The sequence below is a fragment of the Numenius arquata genome, chromosome 6 (assembly GCF_964106895.1).
Source record: "Numenius arquata chromosome 6, bNumArq3.hap1.1, whole genome shotgun sequence".
In the NCBI taxonomy this organism is placed as follows: Eukaryota; Metazoa; Chordata; class Aves; order Charadriiformes; family Scolopacidae; genus Numenius; species Numenius arquata.
The window spans coordinates 58,529,030-58,545,585 of record NC_133581.1 but is presented as its reverse complement, the minus strand read 5'-3'; positions in this window follow the sequence as shown (position 1 = coordinate 58,545,585).

Here is a 16,556-nt window from a genome sequence, read left to right as displayed (position 1 = left end):
GTCCCCACTGCCTGTGTAGGCATGAAGATGACAATAGCGATCCTTTTCTGATCGAGCTGTGGAGGAAAGTTGCTGGCAAAGAATCAGAAGGGGAAGCTACACAAGAGGTGCTTGTGCAAGGTGTTTCCAACATGTCATATTTCCTGAAATGTATATCAAAAGTGCAGCAAAAATGAGCTTCTGCAGCTCTCTAGGAGGCTGGGGAGGGGCTGGGAGCCCCCAAAGAGTTAGTGAGAGCAAATCTTTGAACTCATTTTTTCAGGAGGACAGTAGTCCATGGACACATAAAGTTTTGGGTATAATCTCTAAAGCCTTGTGTGACTTGAGACTTCTTTAGTATTGACACTGTTGCTTTTAATAATGTAAAGGATTTGACTGAACATTAGCAAAGTCATCCATTACATGGGGAATTAGCCCATAACTTGTTTCATGACTTGTAGGGCAACTGAGATTCACTCTGTACCCAGACATATGGGCACTGGGTTAGCATCTGACATGCCAGCGGGTTGGTGATACCAACTGTCTCTTTCAGGTAGAGATCCTTGAAGCTTGACCTATATATTTGGAAAATAATTTTAAAAAGGTAGTTCAATAGTAGATTAATCTTCCAGCCGGCTCCTCCCAAGGACCTGGCATGTTCTGAACACTGACATGACAGACCCACTACTTTGCTCTGCTGTCTCATTGTTGCAAAACTCTGTGTGAGTGATTTACTGTTTAGAGTTCTCCCTAGAATCCCTACTATTTCACAGCAATCTTATTCTAGAGGAAGAGTCAGTGACCATAGTTTGCCTTGAATCAAGTTTTTTTTAAACTTACATTTGTAGAGGCCCTGACAGCTCCACTGTTTCATGGCAGTGTGAAATTTGACAGGGAAAGAACTTTTAAAATGGGCTTTGTTGTTGTTGCTTTCAGGATTTGGGTTCTAGAAATCACTGTTTCCTTCCTGCAGCTTGTTTTTTTCTGGAAGAACACCGATACGATATCGAGGCAGTAAGTAAACATGCAGGCTCTGCGTCCAAGCAGAGGCAGACAATTATGCTGAGTAGTCTGAAACCTGGCAGAGTTGTGTAAAATTGCAAGCAGAGACTTCTGGGCAAGCCTGGAGTGCCCCCCACCCCACCTCACCTTCCTTGGAATCTGTTAGGTAGCTTCCCCATGCCCCGCCCCCCCCAAGAAGCAAGGGCCCTGCATTCTCTTTACTACCTCCCGACTCTCTATGTGACACCAGCTGTCCATTCCCCATGTCAAATGGTACTGGCTGCTACCTGGGAGCAAGAGCAAATCTGAGAGCTTCAGTGGTAGAATACTATTGAATTTGAAGTAGAATAATTTTTTTGAAACCCACATATGATGTGGGGGAATGGATGTGCCTGAGGCTTTCTCTGCAGAGCACCTATGGCAGAAGCAATGGCCATCAATGCTTTTCCCTGCCGCCTGTTCTCAGTACTGTCACCCTGCCTGTGAGAACACTTTGCTCAGGAGTCTGGAGAGAAGGTTTGCTCCTCCCACCCCAGCGTTTGTGCACCAGGAATGGGGCTGAGAACTCCCTATTCATTCCATAGAAGGATGGTGGGCCTTGCTTAGGTGGCTAGATGTGTATGATACTATCACTGTGAGAAAGGACCCTTCCCATATCAAGAGATCATCAGCCTGTACTAGTGCTACCTGCCACATCCACTGTGTCTTGAAAACAAATCTCAGTGAGGAAGGTTATCATGGAGCTCTTTAACCGATCCCCTCATATGTCTGTCACATCAAAGAAACCAATTAGGCTGTGCTGCCTGCTTGCCTAAACCTCACTTAGAAGAGAAGGAGCTGGCAGGATTAAGGATGCACCAGGAGAGCGGGAAATGGCTGTATTTCAGAATCCCTCCCTAGAAGAAGTCCCTAGTACCCTTTTTAGTGCTGTTGTTTTTCAGTGATGGTAACATTAGTGTAAAGGAACAGGACTTTACACTTGAGCTGCCTAAAGCATTCTGTTTGGATGACTCATCTAATGCATTCAGTCTCTTCCTACCCCAACACTTATTTGCTGATTACTAGTTAGCTGACATTGAATTTTCCAAATACTGTATGCTTCTTAATTTTCTGCAATGAATTTATGTAAGGAAGCACATTTTACTACCCTAGAGGAGAAAGTGGAGTTTATGTGTGTTCTGAGGAGAGATACATAGTTTTTCAAGCGTACAGCAAGATGTCTGCTTGCAAAAAGTTTAGCCAGAAGGACAGTAAGGCACAGAGAGACAGGCAGATTTAAAAAGTAATATTCTATTATGTTAAAATTTTTCACTTGGCATTTTCTGGAAGTTGACTCTGGGATTTCTTACTTTTGTGACACAAGTAGTACAAGTGTAACAATGAACTTTCTAAAGTCCTAATTAGAATAGCAGAGTTTAGTTCTGCTCTGAAAAGTGTTCACTGTCAACTTTTCATTAATAGAAATAATTAATAGAGAGTACTGGGATGCCACAGATAATGGGGAAAATGGAAAATACATTTCTGAAAACTGTCTTTGAATCTTACCTTCTTATTAGCAGTTTTGAAGAGTTAACCTTACTGACTCTGGAATCAAAAAGAAGCATTTGTGATCTTTTACTTTGTAGTTCGATTGAGGCAGCAGGGCCATAGGGAAGGATGATGCAGGATTCTGTTCTTCCCTTACCAACTGAATGGGTCCAATCTCTGACTTCCCAGAAGAGACATGGAGGGAGGCAGGGGAGCTGTTGCATTGTGCCTCTAGCATTAGTCAGGGCCAGACAGTATTTAAGCAGTAGAGCATTTCTTACTGACAAGGCACAAGGAATCAGAATACAGCATGATTTTGTTGAGTTTACTCATGCCAAGTAATGATAGCCTTATAAAAACAAGCATATTTTGTTTGGAATCATTAAGCTTCAAGTACTCACACCTTCCCCTGTGGTTTTAGCCATTTCATGGTGAGACAAATAGTTCTGTGTTTACATTGCAGTATGCATATATATATACGTGCACTGATGACCAAATACTTTCAACAGAAACCATTTATGTGGTGCATGAGAGCCCAGCTATAAAACCTTAGGGGTTTTACAGGGCTTATCTATTTCTTCTGCCAGAGAAGCCTCCAGGGTTTATGGCAGTGGGCTTTCGGCTTCTGAACAAGAAAGATTTTGAGCCTCTGTAGCTTCCAGGAAGTAGCTGGTGTTTCCAGGTGCTCAGTACTATTCTGAACTGGAGCTTACCTAGATTTTGGAGTAGCCTGACTCTTTTTATTTATGTGCTTATTAATAAGGATGTTCTGGGTGGGGTTTTTTCATTCCTTTTTATGGCCATGCCTGGATTTTTATAATAAGACGCATCCTATAAATTAACAGATAAATCTTTATTGTGGTCACTTCAAATACTCCCCATGATTCACAGTACAAAAATGTGATACCTTGGTTTACCAACAGTCTGCCTAGTTCAGCTTACTCTCTCGAGTCTCTCCTGCTGTGTTAGGGCATTTCTCAGACCACCTACCAAGCTGCATTTTTATTGTTATTAAATGGCTCCATCCCTAAGTGCTAGAAATATATCTTCTTTAATTCCAGGCACTAATATCTCTGGAGAAATGCTTTTTTATATCAGTTCAAAACAAGAACAGGCTGAATAAAAAAATGGAGTACAAAGACTCTGGTTATGCTGCTGAGATCCTGAAGAGTGTGTAAGAAAATATAAGGTTGTAGTAGAGACCACTGCATATCACCATTGCTCCCTCCAACAAGGGGACAGAATTATCTGCCTTTGTGCCGTAAACTGTATAGCATTAGCAGGCAATAGGGATTTTTCTCTAGCTTGTACAGTAGTTTTGTACTCTTAAAGGAAAAGGACCTGCACAAGAGCAAAATAGAAGATGGGATAAAAAACGAGATAGCTGGCTTTGATAAGATAACTGGCTAGAGCTTGTTTATCGCGAGTTCAGAAAATCATTAGATAAGGTGCTGCATGGTGATTAGTGGAGGAATCATAAGGGTGACTGAAGGCGAGGACAGCAACAGGTAGTGCTGAAAGTCGAAGTATTATGCTTAAAGGAAGTCTTTTCTCAGGACTGATCTTGTCTTGACCATTCATGGTCTTGGCCAAGTGATCATCCTGGTGCTGATGAAAGGTCCAAAGCTATGAGGCATTTTCAGCATAGAGGTGCTTCCAGTAGAGAAATGGAACTACTGTGCAATTGTCCAAGAGACTGTTATGACCACTTGTGAAATAGCACATACAGTTCAAGTCACCAATAGTCCAGAAGGATGGGCATGAAGTGGAACAGAGCACAGAAAGGTACTGGGATGAGCAGTGATACGGGGAATCTCTTTTCCAGGATATTAGGAGCTATGCTAGTTCAGTCAGGCAAAATGAGGAAAGAGGAGATATGATTTCTGTCTATAAATACATCAAGCCACAAAACCCTCAAGAGAGAGAACAGCTATTTAAGCTTAAGGACAATGTTGGCACAAGAACAAATGGGTATAAACTGGCTGAGAATAAATTAGTCTGGAAATTAAACGAAGGTTTCTAACCATCAGAAAGAGAAGTGAGTTTCTGTAACATCCTTCCAAGGGAAAAGAAACAGAATGAATATTAAGATGGAGCCTGATCTTTTATGAAAGGACTTCTGTGATGGTGCTGGTAGCAGGAAGAGAATGGGCTACATGACCAAAGAGTGTCTTCCAGTCTGTGCTCCCACCCCGCTCCCCTTCCCTCACCCTGTACCATGCCCCTTCTCTTTCTTGGAGCTTCTCTGAGCTCCACCTGCTCCCGCTCGGAAGGCACCATGGACCCCTTATCAGAATTCTGCATTGCAATGGGTTGTTTTTAATCCTCCCCATATCTCCCTTATTTTTTTTCCTTGCCGAGCTTGCTGGGCTGTAATGTTTCCCTTCGTGTAATCCATCACAGACACAATGTCGCTTGTGCAAATTAAAATGCACCTCGGAATAATAAAAAAGGGGCTTTTTTTTTTTTCTTCCTTCCCAGCAGCAGTTCCTCAACACAAACCATTTGTCTCTGGGATGAAATTCAAGAATGTTAACCCTATGTGTGCTCTGTGGGCTACACAGCACCTCCTGTAGGAACAACACTTAATGGAGACTTGTTCAGTGGAGCAAGCTGCCTGGTGTTGTAGACCTTGCAGATAGCTGGAACTGGAACCCAGTTCTTTCCTCGTGAATACATTGATGATAAGATCCAGTGCAACAAATTCAAGGTCTTCCTCCATGTCTGGACAAAGAGGTACAAGCTAGGAAAGCTACACAGCAAACCATGTTGTGCTCCACAGAACTCAAACAAATGGCCTGACCTGAGCATTATATATTGGGACCTTTAGAAAGAATGATGGGGAACTATTTGATTGATAAAAGAGTCACCAGACTATCCCATACTGCTGTACAGTTCTGGAGGCTATCATTGGCCCATGGGTCAGGCACTGGTCGCTTGTGATTTAGAAATAAAGCTACAATGAACTGTTGGTGAATGAATTCCATCCTTGCTGAGACAGTGCATGTAAAAGGCTAAGTCAAGGACAGGATTTTATTTCTTCCTTCTTTCATTTGGGGAGACAGTGTGAATTTGTCCTCAGTGGCATATAAATTCTATGAAGTTAAATATGCATTTTAAAAATCCATTTTATGTGACAAGAAAGGTCCAGAATTAAATTGAGAGGTAGGCAGGTGCTAAAGGATCTGAGTGTGTGGCCATAGAGAGGATGGGGCATTGCACAGCCATGTAGACTGAAATGACATGAGAATAGCAGTTGGGACAAGGGGCCAAGACTGACTACATTCCCTGTGGAGGAGCACTGGTGGTTGGATAGAAAATGCTTCCGTAAGGTCATTACTGAGACATAAGACATCTTTATGGTTTATGGCATAGGCTTTTGTCTTATGGCTTAGGCTTTTATACATCCTAGATTTTGCTCAGGCACAGCTGGATGATTTTTCTTACTTCCCCAAACAACTGTTTTGCTCCAGACTTTGATTCCCATCACAGATGTTACTTTACAGTCACAGTAAAGGGTCCCAGTGGATCACCTCATATTCCAATGGGACCAGTATTCCTTACTCTCCAACCCCTCTCTTGCTCCCTCTTTTCCACTTCAGGAGCTGGCTAAGCTCTTCAGTGTGTGACCTTATTGGGAACTAATGTTAGCATTAGTGTAGTAGCACTTACATAGATTTCCGTGCCAGGCACAGGGTTCGAATCATCCACTTTGACCTGGGAAGAAAGCATGTCCCCAGAACAGGAGCTAGACTAAGCCACGCAGGATGCAGAAAAGACAGCTGGTGTGTGAGGGGAAAAAAAGGGCCAAGCCCTGCATGAAAAAGCACTTCAAAGCTTCAGGTCTCTGGCAGAGGAGATACCTTCATTGCTCTTCATCCTTATTTGGAATAACAAGGCCAGGAGTGGTTAGAGAAATGGGCACTTATCCAACAGTGGGGAAATGCACAGGCGTGCTGAACATCACCAGCCAGGTTGCCGGAGGAAGCTCTTCTCTCTTAGGGTGGGCCCAATTTTGCCCTCACTAATTTCAGTGATCTCAGCCATTTTACTGTGCTGTAGAGGCTGGGTGGGTGGCTGGAATTCAGTCTGCAGAGCAGCAGATTCTATTTCTATTATGTGTTTTGTCTCAGCAGCAAGGCTGCTCTGTGCTTTATGTTCTTCAGGGGTCCCAAACAAATGACAAAAAATCCTGGGAGATTGTTCCTTTTCAATATATTATTTTTTCCAGTTCTTCCTTAGTGTGAGTCTTACTGTTTCCAAGCTTCATCCTTATCAGCTGAAAAGAATAATTCCAAGTTGGATCTCTGCTCAAAAATTTTGGCGCCAAAGAAATAGTGCTGTTTTCTTACAGTGTCATTGTCTTCCTTAATCTCCCTCTTATAATGCAAATCTTCTCATAATTCAAAGACCCACCAATTTTCTGGTAAGCTTTCTATATCCAGTAGATACAGAGAAGATTTTAATTCTTTCAAGCCTCATTTCCAAATGAAACAAGGCTTAAGTGATCACACTGTCTGTCTGACTGTCTTTATCTGTCTATATTTTTTCACTCATTCCTCAAAATATCTTTTGAGTTGAACCTCTCACCCACAAATTAATTTACCTGAAAGACATGTAGACATCTTAAATGTGCTAGATCCCAAAAATTTCCCTGGACAGAGAAGACAATTTTTCAGAGTCTGCACTGAGTGAAAGTTTTCTAACCTCACCTCTTGTTAGATGGACAAAAAACAGCCCTGCAAAAGAGGTGCATGAATGTCCTAGTTGTGGGAAAATCTCTGATTGGAGTTCACTTGTTTTTGTATGCAGCCTTGTGGATTCAGCACAAGATACAAATCCATCGGAAGCTGGGATTCATTCATCCCACTGCTCACAAAGCTATTTTTAATGGGTTCAGTAGATGGTTTCAGGATTACCCTGGCACACTTGTTTCTAGCTGGTGTGTGAATTTGTATATTCCTTTCTATTATCTTCTTCCAGGATGGATTTGCATTTTCTGTTGCATTGTATCACATGCCACATCTGCTTCATGCCTGACACCAAAGACCTTTTCCACCAAATATATTTTGTTTGCGTTCTTGAGCATAGGGTGTCTGTAGCAAAGCAATTAATTCTGTTTAAGTTTCTGTGTCCATGGCCACCCCTCACAGCAGGAGGAAAGGTAGCCAGTGGTCCTCAGGGCCAATACAAGATAAGCCCAAGCTGGTATTGCAGAGCCTTCTTGCTTGATGGGGCCTTACCAGAGTTGTCTGCAGTGAGATGAGGAGGATGCCTGCGTAGATTATGGACAGTCCAGTGGTTAAGTGTGTGGGTTGCTAGAGGTTTTAGATCATATTGAGAGAGCTCATTTGCAAAACAGAGAGATTGGAAACAACATGGAGAGTAGTGAAAGCCTATGTCTGAATCCTTGCTGTGCTTGACGTTGGAAGCTTATTTCCCTTAACAGTGTCTCAGTTTCCCCAGATGCAAGCTAAGGACAGTAACAGCTGTCTGTGTCTTTTGCCATTAGTGGGGGAAGATGAGATGTGGTTGTCAGGGGAAGAATCAACCAGCATTGTTACTGTTCTGTTAAAGAGAACTGGAGTTTAGCAGGAATGACTTTCCAGCACCACCTAATATTGAGAGGAATGGTCTGTCAGGCCAGTAGTGCTTGAAAGTCCTTCCTGGCTACATGCACATACGTTCACTTAGTGTCACGTTTTCTGTTTGATTCAATGTGGGAACAGGGCCAACTTTGGCTATGGAAGGAGACAATAGGGAGCTGGTAAAAGCAAAACCGGGCATGACAGTCCATCCCATTCCTAATTCTATGCTGGCCATTAATCTTTTCCTCACTGCCAAGCCTTGGACTACAATAAAGGCAGGAGGGCAGCTGTGCTGAGCAGAACACTAATTCATTGAACCTGCTCCTCACAAAGCCTGACAGAGGTGACTGCTTTTGTAGCCCTGCCTTCACCTGCTACTGCCATTGCCCTGGTGACATCTCCTGTAAAGATGAGGTAAGCCCCAGGAAGGGATTTTTATTCTTAGCTGCAGGATTGCAAAGCTTTCTGTGGAGTCTGAATCTGGGGCGACACTGTGGTCCTCATCTTCTGGACTGCTCTTTCCTTTCTGTGTTAAGACCATGATGCTGTCATCTTCCTCAGCAGTGTCCCACAGTACCCTTTAGTAACTACTAGGGCAGTGTGGGAAGAAGTCCAAGATCATTTAGAGCTCTCCAGTACACACAGCTTTCCTGCACTGGCATCCAGCGCTGACCTGGCCCTGTCTATTGAATTCAATGCACTGTGGAGTGGCTGAAGCTCTTAGCTAACTGGAGAGAAATGACTGCCCTTTGTCCCCTGCCCTCTTCTGCAGAAACCCAAGGAAGACGAATTGGTCTGTTGACTCAGAGCAGAAGTAACTTGATAGTTGTGTGCTTCTCTGGAAAGCAACTGCACTGCCCTGTGCCCATGTCTTGTTACGTGCTGGCTTCATTGCTCTGACAGCATGAAAGATGTTTGGTTTTGTTCCTAATGCTGTTATCATTTATCATCCTCTTGTAAAGCCAGAACCCACGGCTCACCTGCGTTGCCGCTATGCCAGGTTTTCTGCTTCCCCTCCACTCCTGCCCTGGCAGGGAAACAGCTGGTATGCCAGAAACAAACTGTCTTTTCACTGGGTACTAGAAAAAACACAAAATCCTTTCTGCTCCCTAAAGTCACTGCTGTGACCAATGGTGATGGTTTTTCTGGGTTTCAGCTCTTGGGCTTTGGAGGAGCAACTCCAATCATGGAGTGGAGAGCTGATAGTAAGCTTATTTGATAGTTGATCTTTATCCCATAGAGATGGTAACTGGTCCTTAATCTATGGAACTCTTATACAGCTGGTGCCTGTAGGAGGACATAAGCATTCAAATGCTAGAGATGGAGAAAGGGATGCAGTGTGCAAAATCCCTACCTTTCAACTCAGTGTAAGTCCTTCGAAGCTGCCTGTGTCAGCTGTGAAATATGTGGGCCTAGAACATAACTGAAAGAGCATCCTGCCATCTTTTGTCTTGCGTCCGTGTCAAATCCAAAGTAATCCACAACAACCCTCTAACTGCAGATCAGTGGTCCATCAGTTTCTGTGGACAAGCTGAAATAACTCAGAAGCAAACAGAAATACCTGTTGGGACTTGGAGATGACAGGATGAAGAAAGGAGACTTAGTATTCACCCCTTTCTTCCTGCTCTGGCAATGATTTCAGATAACAACCACCTGAAACTTGCAAAAATGTAGTTTGGAGCTGGAGGTATGCAGCATTTTTTTACGGTGTAAATACGAGCTGTGCCAAAGGATTTGTTTCTCCTCCCTTCCCTGTCTTACTCTTGGTTCAGCAGTAATGATGAATCTCATCCCTAGAAGCCTATGAGCACTGTACTGTGTTTCTAGAAATATGTGTACACCCCGTGTGGGACTCCTCAGCCTGCCTTGGGGAGTCAGGCTGCAATGGTAAGACTGCTTGCAGAAGGACCAATTTTGCTAGGCTTTTAATGACATGAGCTCTTTTTTTGGGAGGACTGGGTGTCTTCTTAGTGGTGTAGAGGTGTACACATTACGAATCTGCAGCTGAGTTGGTGGCCCAATCTCTGCTTCAAGCTCCTCATGGGCCAGGTTGGCCTTACACTATTAGGGGTTTTCTAGAAGAGCGGAAGTTACATTACACCAACTGGCATACCTGGACAGTACTTCTCTTACACACTCTTTGTAACTCTGTATTGCTTGCCAGGTAGAAGTGCAGTGCTGAGAACTGTTGCATTAAATCAGCTCCCTAACACAGCACTAGCTTTACTCTTGCTAGGCTCAGAAAGATTTTGATAGGTATTGGACTCCAGGCAGAAGCCTGTTTTGGTATGAAATCTTCCAGTAAGCAGAATGATCTCACTCCATGAGCAGGCCATTATCCTTTTCCTATGCATCTGCCAGAGTTGCTGGCATTAGACTCTTACTATCCTTATTTATAGACCAATATAAATGTTCTGAGCACTTTACAGATACATAAAAGAGAAGATTCCCACTCCGCAAGGAGCTGACAGTAACTTGGACGTACAGGAGTCATGGGACAATAACTCAAGTTCGGAGAAGAGCTGACATGGTGGAAGAGGAGCTCAGGGCAGAAGTCTGCAGCAGGAGGCTGCGAGAAGGAGGAAACTATTGGCCACAATTTGGTGCAGGAAGCAGGTGTGGGTGATGTGGCCAAGGTGATGATGGGAGAAGCTAAGAAAAGGTGGCAAGGTAGATGGCTTAGGAGTTGACTAGGGAGAGAAAGGGGAAGTGTAGGCAGTAAAACTGCTATCAGTGGATGGATGAAAAGCAACCTAACTAGCAGTGCTCCATTCCTTTTCTGCTCCCAGCACTGAGAAAACCAAGAACATTTGCACCCTCACCACTGTCCTTTTCCTACTGCTCTGACTGCTGAGAAAGAGAGGGAATGAGGGACTATCATTAGCAGTACTTAGAATTCATCTGCCAGGAAGGGACAAGGACTGCATTTGCCAGAGAAGTTCACTTATAGTTGGTACTACTCACTCCAGCCAGGGCCTTGCCTTCATGGCTTAGGCAGAGATCACCAGTGTCTGAAAACCATTCCCGTGCACTCACAGGTAGCCCAGGGCTGGGATTCGTGGTCACCTCGTTGGGCACTGCCACCATCAGCTTTGCAGAGCTGGCACGAGATTGTGATGTTTTTTCCTTGGTGACTGTCAGGGCCTTTGTGTAATGTGTCTCTCTCCTCCTCCATGACGTGCTAGAGAATCCTTGCATTGTTTCTCTCTGCAGCTCTCATTTCCACTGTCAGTTTGTGGGTCCCTAGGCTGGATGCAGACCCCTGTTTTAGGTATATTCAAGCTTAACAGCAGCAGAATTGCTTTTTTTTAACCTGTCTTTTATGGATCCATGTTTCCCTGTGAAGGGAGTTACGGATTGCAAGTCAGCAATGTCTCCTGTCCAAGTCAGTGCATGTCGTCTGTGCTGACCTTCCTGGTGACTGTGGAAGAGGGCTGCAAGGTTTTGCTTTTTTTGTGTGTCTGTGGTAATGGGCAACGACTGCTAGACAGAAAGACACCCTTGTCCTCCCCCCTCGCCTACCCCTCTGACTTTGTGCCCTGCTTGGGGCTAAGCACTTCTGTTGCCTTTTATTAATCTTCTCCTGGGACAGCACTATCAGCGGCCCATCAGCGTTCGACATGCCCTCAGTCACTAGCGTTAACTCGATTAGGGCAGTGAGGAGTGACTTACAGGGGAAGCTCTTCTCCACAGGCAGTATTTGCATACAGTGATTGATGCTGATACGTCCTCTAAACACATCCACATTTTGCATTTTAAACAAAGCAATTGCTGTAGAACCGCTCCCTGTCACTCAGTGGGATTCCCAGTGCCAGCATAGGACATACTTTCCCTTTCTTAACTTGGCCTTTCTCTTTCCCAAAGAGGATGCTCAAGTGGGATGAAGAGAAGGTCACCGACTCCACCTTACGTTTGGAGGGGAAGAGACAAAAGCCTGCTGCGTGTCTTGGCTTGTGAAGTTCCTTGTGGACAGTTCTGGGCTGCGTGGGAAGTGTCACGCAGGCAATGGGCTTTCCACCAAAAAGGTCAAGCTTGAATGGGACACATAGTCCTGTAGTTCCTTCAAACAGTCTTTCCTGGTCAGATTTCAGGCTCAGGGTAGGCTCCCCCCACATTCACCAGTGTCTCTCTGTCTTGGGAATACATGAGCTGGCTGACACCTATGCAGCACTGACTATATGTGAATATTATTCACAGATATTATGCATATGTGCAATATATGTTATATGTGTGTATACACACACATCTATATGTATATGAAAATATCCACCTTGCAAATTGTCCAAAGGAGCAAAAGATGCCATGCTTTCTTTCAGTGTCTACTGGGGATTTTATTGGCAGGACATGTCCAAGTGAAGTTCTGATTTGGAGATGGTGTCCTGAACCATGTCTTTGTCTGAAGAGGAGAGTGTCCAAGGGAGGAAATGGGTGAGTTTAACTTCTGTTTGAAGAAAGGGCAAAAGGAACAAAATTAAATCTGTGGTGATACTGCTGCTATTTACCAAGGGAACGCAGCTTGCTTTACAAAGGCAGCGGTTGTTTTATCTTCTTTATTATATCTTAAGTGTTTCCTTTCTTTCAAAGCTAAGGGAAATTTGCCCAGAAAGTAACCCTCTGAACAGCAGCAGAGACTTATCTGTACTTCAGGCTGCAGGGTTCCTTGGAGCAAGCACTCAGTCCTCCCCTTTGTCCACGGAGGGATCACTGAGGAGGCTAAAGAAATAAAAATCATTTACATAACACTGTCCAGAGGTCCCAGAAAGAACGTCTCCTAGAGGCTGCCAGTGCTCTTTGCCTTCCAGGTGCTCACAGCTTGCTGCACTGTGAGGGCTTAACACTTTCAACAAAATTCAGGCTCCTGTTGGCACAGTGCTCCAGTGAGAACCAGAAAAATTCTGCTTAGGCTTAGTAGGAAAACCTGTTTTTACCCATTCCTGTCATTACTTTCTCATCTTTGTGCTTATCTCGGAGGACTTGCAATGTACTGCTGGTTACCCATTTCGCGTCTGAAAACGTGGTTTTGCAAAGCCAGGCACTTCATTATTGGGCTTACACTGTCTGGCTCCATAGATGTGGGAGCTCCATGTAGTAGGTGGCCCTTTCATCTCCTGCCACACCATATTAATTTTGCAAATGTGACAAGCTCAGCTTTGCAAAAATAACATATTGCCCACGTCTTGTTCTATTTAATATTGTATTCAAATGGTCCAAGTGCTCAGTGACGTGGACTGGGGGAAACGGCCCTGCAGACTTCTTTGTCACTTGACTGGCAGCTGGATTCCAGAAGTAATTATAGCTGTTCAGTGCCATGGTACACCAAACCTCTTGGGGATTAGTGAGGCATCAGGTGTGTGGTGACTCAGAGGCAAGAACAGAGATGGTCCAGTTCCCAAACCATAAAGGCCATAAGCTTTATAAATCCTAATATCTACTTGGCCTTGGGACTACAGTGGAAAGGAAGCATTGCAGTAACCTTGCAAAGGGTGTTCTAATTTTCCAGAAATCCAAACAGGGAAATGTAGACCCTAGGAGTTTGACAGTGAATTGCATTGCCATCGTGTGGATGCATGGAAGCTAATGTCTACTCAGAAAAATTCTGGGACCTTAGTTTCTTAGTTAGAAAGGAAAACAAAATCATCATAGTCATGAAAGTTGTTAAGTCAGAATGTTTAACAAAATGTGGAGTGGAATTATAATAACAATTTAACTATGATAGTGTCCAAGTAAACACTAAAGTTGGTTTGATCAAAGTGATACGGGTAATTAGTATGAATTACAGTCTAATGTGTTCATTAATGTCACTACTCAGTGACATTTGGTGCTTACAGAATTAGGCCTTAGAAACATTAAGTACTTAGAAAATGAATATGCAAAATAGATAAAGTAGTACAAGATCAGCATGATTCTTTGGTGCTTTTTTCAGGGTGGTGCTTCCAGACACCAGACTCGATGAAGAGGTATTAGGTAAAATCCTATCATCTGCTCTGCTTGAACAATAAAAACAGTTAAAACTGGTAACTTGTTAAGTTTCTACTTAAGTAAACATGATTTTCTGTAGTAATTACAGTACCAGAAGCAAACTTGCCAAAGTAATGAGTGTTAATTAGGTTCTGTGAAATCTTAAACTAATCTAAGTCAATAAATACAAGGCAGGAAAGGGTAGGTTTGCAAATACTCATGGCGTAATGATCTAAACAGAAGAAGTGAAACTGTAATAGCATCTGCCTGTGCACCTTTAGGGCATGTCAGCTGCAGGCTGGGTGCCTCTGTGCTGCCAGTATAGGATTTTGCAGAACACATACCAGAGCTTCTGGGTTTTCTGATTAGGATCTCTCTGCCTTTAGCCTCTGATGTTTCCCCACAGGTAGGAACCTAGATGCATTGCCTGGCTTTCCCAGAAGAAACACATGCTGGATTCTGTGTTCTGCTTCAGGCTCCCCTGCTCCCAGTTTCTTGAGTGGAGCTTACTCTGTATTTACCACCTGTTCTGCTCCTGGCTTGTCATGTCCTGGCTGTACCCTCAATAACCTGGCCATACCTTGGCCAGCATCTTCCATAGGTTGCTGCTTCCTTACCACTATTTGTTCAGAAAAAGGAGTTGTGCTGCAATATAAAATAAAATCCTGAACCAGTGGGGAGGGAGGGTAGACAGGAATGCTCATTTCCAAGGAAAGAGTTTCCAGGCTCAGAACCAAGACACCTGTTGGATCATTCTTTTCTGTGTATCTTGCCAAGGAAATTGAGGAGATCATCTGTCCTTTTGTTCCACCCTAAGGACCCATCTGGATCAAACATCGTATAAGGGTTCACGTAGAAAACTTCTTTCTAAAACATTCTTACAGGCTGTTGCATGGTCTTCACATGGCAAAGCCCAGTTTGCAGTAGTTTGAGTAGCTGGCATCCTAGAATATATAGTTCTCATCTGTTAAGATTGGGACACGTGAGGGACCAATGCTGGATCACTAGGACACCAGGTATGATTTCTGTTATTGCTGCTTTCCTCTGTAGTACCCACAATGGCAATACAGTTATTACATTCATAAATACAAATATTTTGCTTATGCATTTTTTTCCCAGGACAGAATTAAGTGGAATGGGGGAGGATGAAAAGTGATTTTTCTGTAGAGCATAGCCAAATGCACAAAAAGTAGTGAGGAATGATCTAAGCAGAAGACGTCAGAAGAATCAACAGGACTTTTAAGGTACTGAGGAACGGTGGGAAGAGGGCAAGGACACTGGAGCAAAACTAAATTAATTCTTTGTGCCAACCCTTTCCCATGATTATAATTTTACTTGATAATTCAACCAATTTACCTGATTCAAAGTAAAGCTCAGTGGTCTGTGACTTCCCAGATCATCCTGTATGCCTTTTTTAGAACAACTTACAGCATTTGCTACCCTTCATTACTCCAGCAGAACAGCTGATTTTAATGACAGAATTCATGTTTTTAGCAGCTCAGACACTTCCCTCCCAAACCCCTACTGATCTCTTGGATGTACATGGTGCACTGTGCTGGTGATTGGGTATTCTTTAGCAGTTTGTTTCAGCATCTGTTCTCCTGACACTTCAGTCTCAGATGGTGTCTCATCTTCATTACTTGGAAAGGATAATTCTAGGGGAGAATTGTCCCAGCGCAGGTTCCAGCACAGCTTCTCTCCCTTGGGGTATCACAGCTGAACTGCAACTACTCATAGACATAGCCCAGACAGTTTCTGTTGCAGTTTCTGTTCTTTGACTCTTTTGATCTTTGGAAAGAGTAATGCTTATCTGCCGGATGAACAATTCATGCTGTGGAGGCTGCAGGACCAGACTGAGTGAAAAGGGCATTTGCTGTGACGACCTGTGTGACAATAAGTGTAACCAGCAGAGTATGGAACCTGGTACCAAGGAGGAGTGTTTATACTTAGCATGGTATCTCACAGACAACTTGGAGGTAATTTATTTATTCCTTGTAGTGGGGTAGATAACACACACAGCAGCCAAGCAGCTGTAGGTAGCCTAGTGCTATCTTTGTTTGTGAGAATGTCCAACTTAGCAGCATGCTCTGGGGCATACGGCAATCACAAACTCTGGAATGAGTCATTGATGACCGCTTTTGTGGATATGTTCTGTGTGGAAAGCAAAAAATACAAAGACAGTTCTCAAGTCCCAGTCCAAGCTGATTCAGCCAATGCAGTGATTAAATCTCCCAGAATTTGAGAGGTCCCAGGCATCACTTACATGAGGTTTCAGCCACTTTTTAGGATGTATTTGTTTGCAAGCAACATGCCCAGGGAAGAAGAGGTGAGCCAGGAGTCTGCTTTGTGTGCACGGAACAAAAAGGAGACTCCTGCCCAGGTTTTGTTCTCTCTTTTTGACTTCTTGTTTCTCTCCAATTACATTTCTAGGCACATTTAGAAAATCTTTATGATTTATTTGTAAAATGTCTTCATTTTCTGTGATCATTAAATGTGAATGTG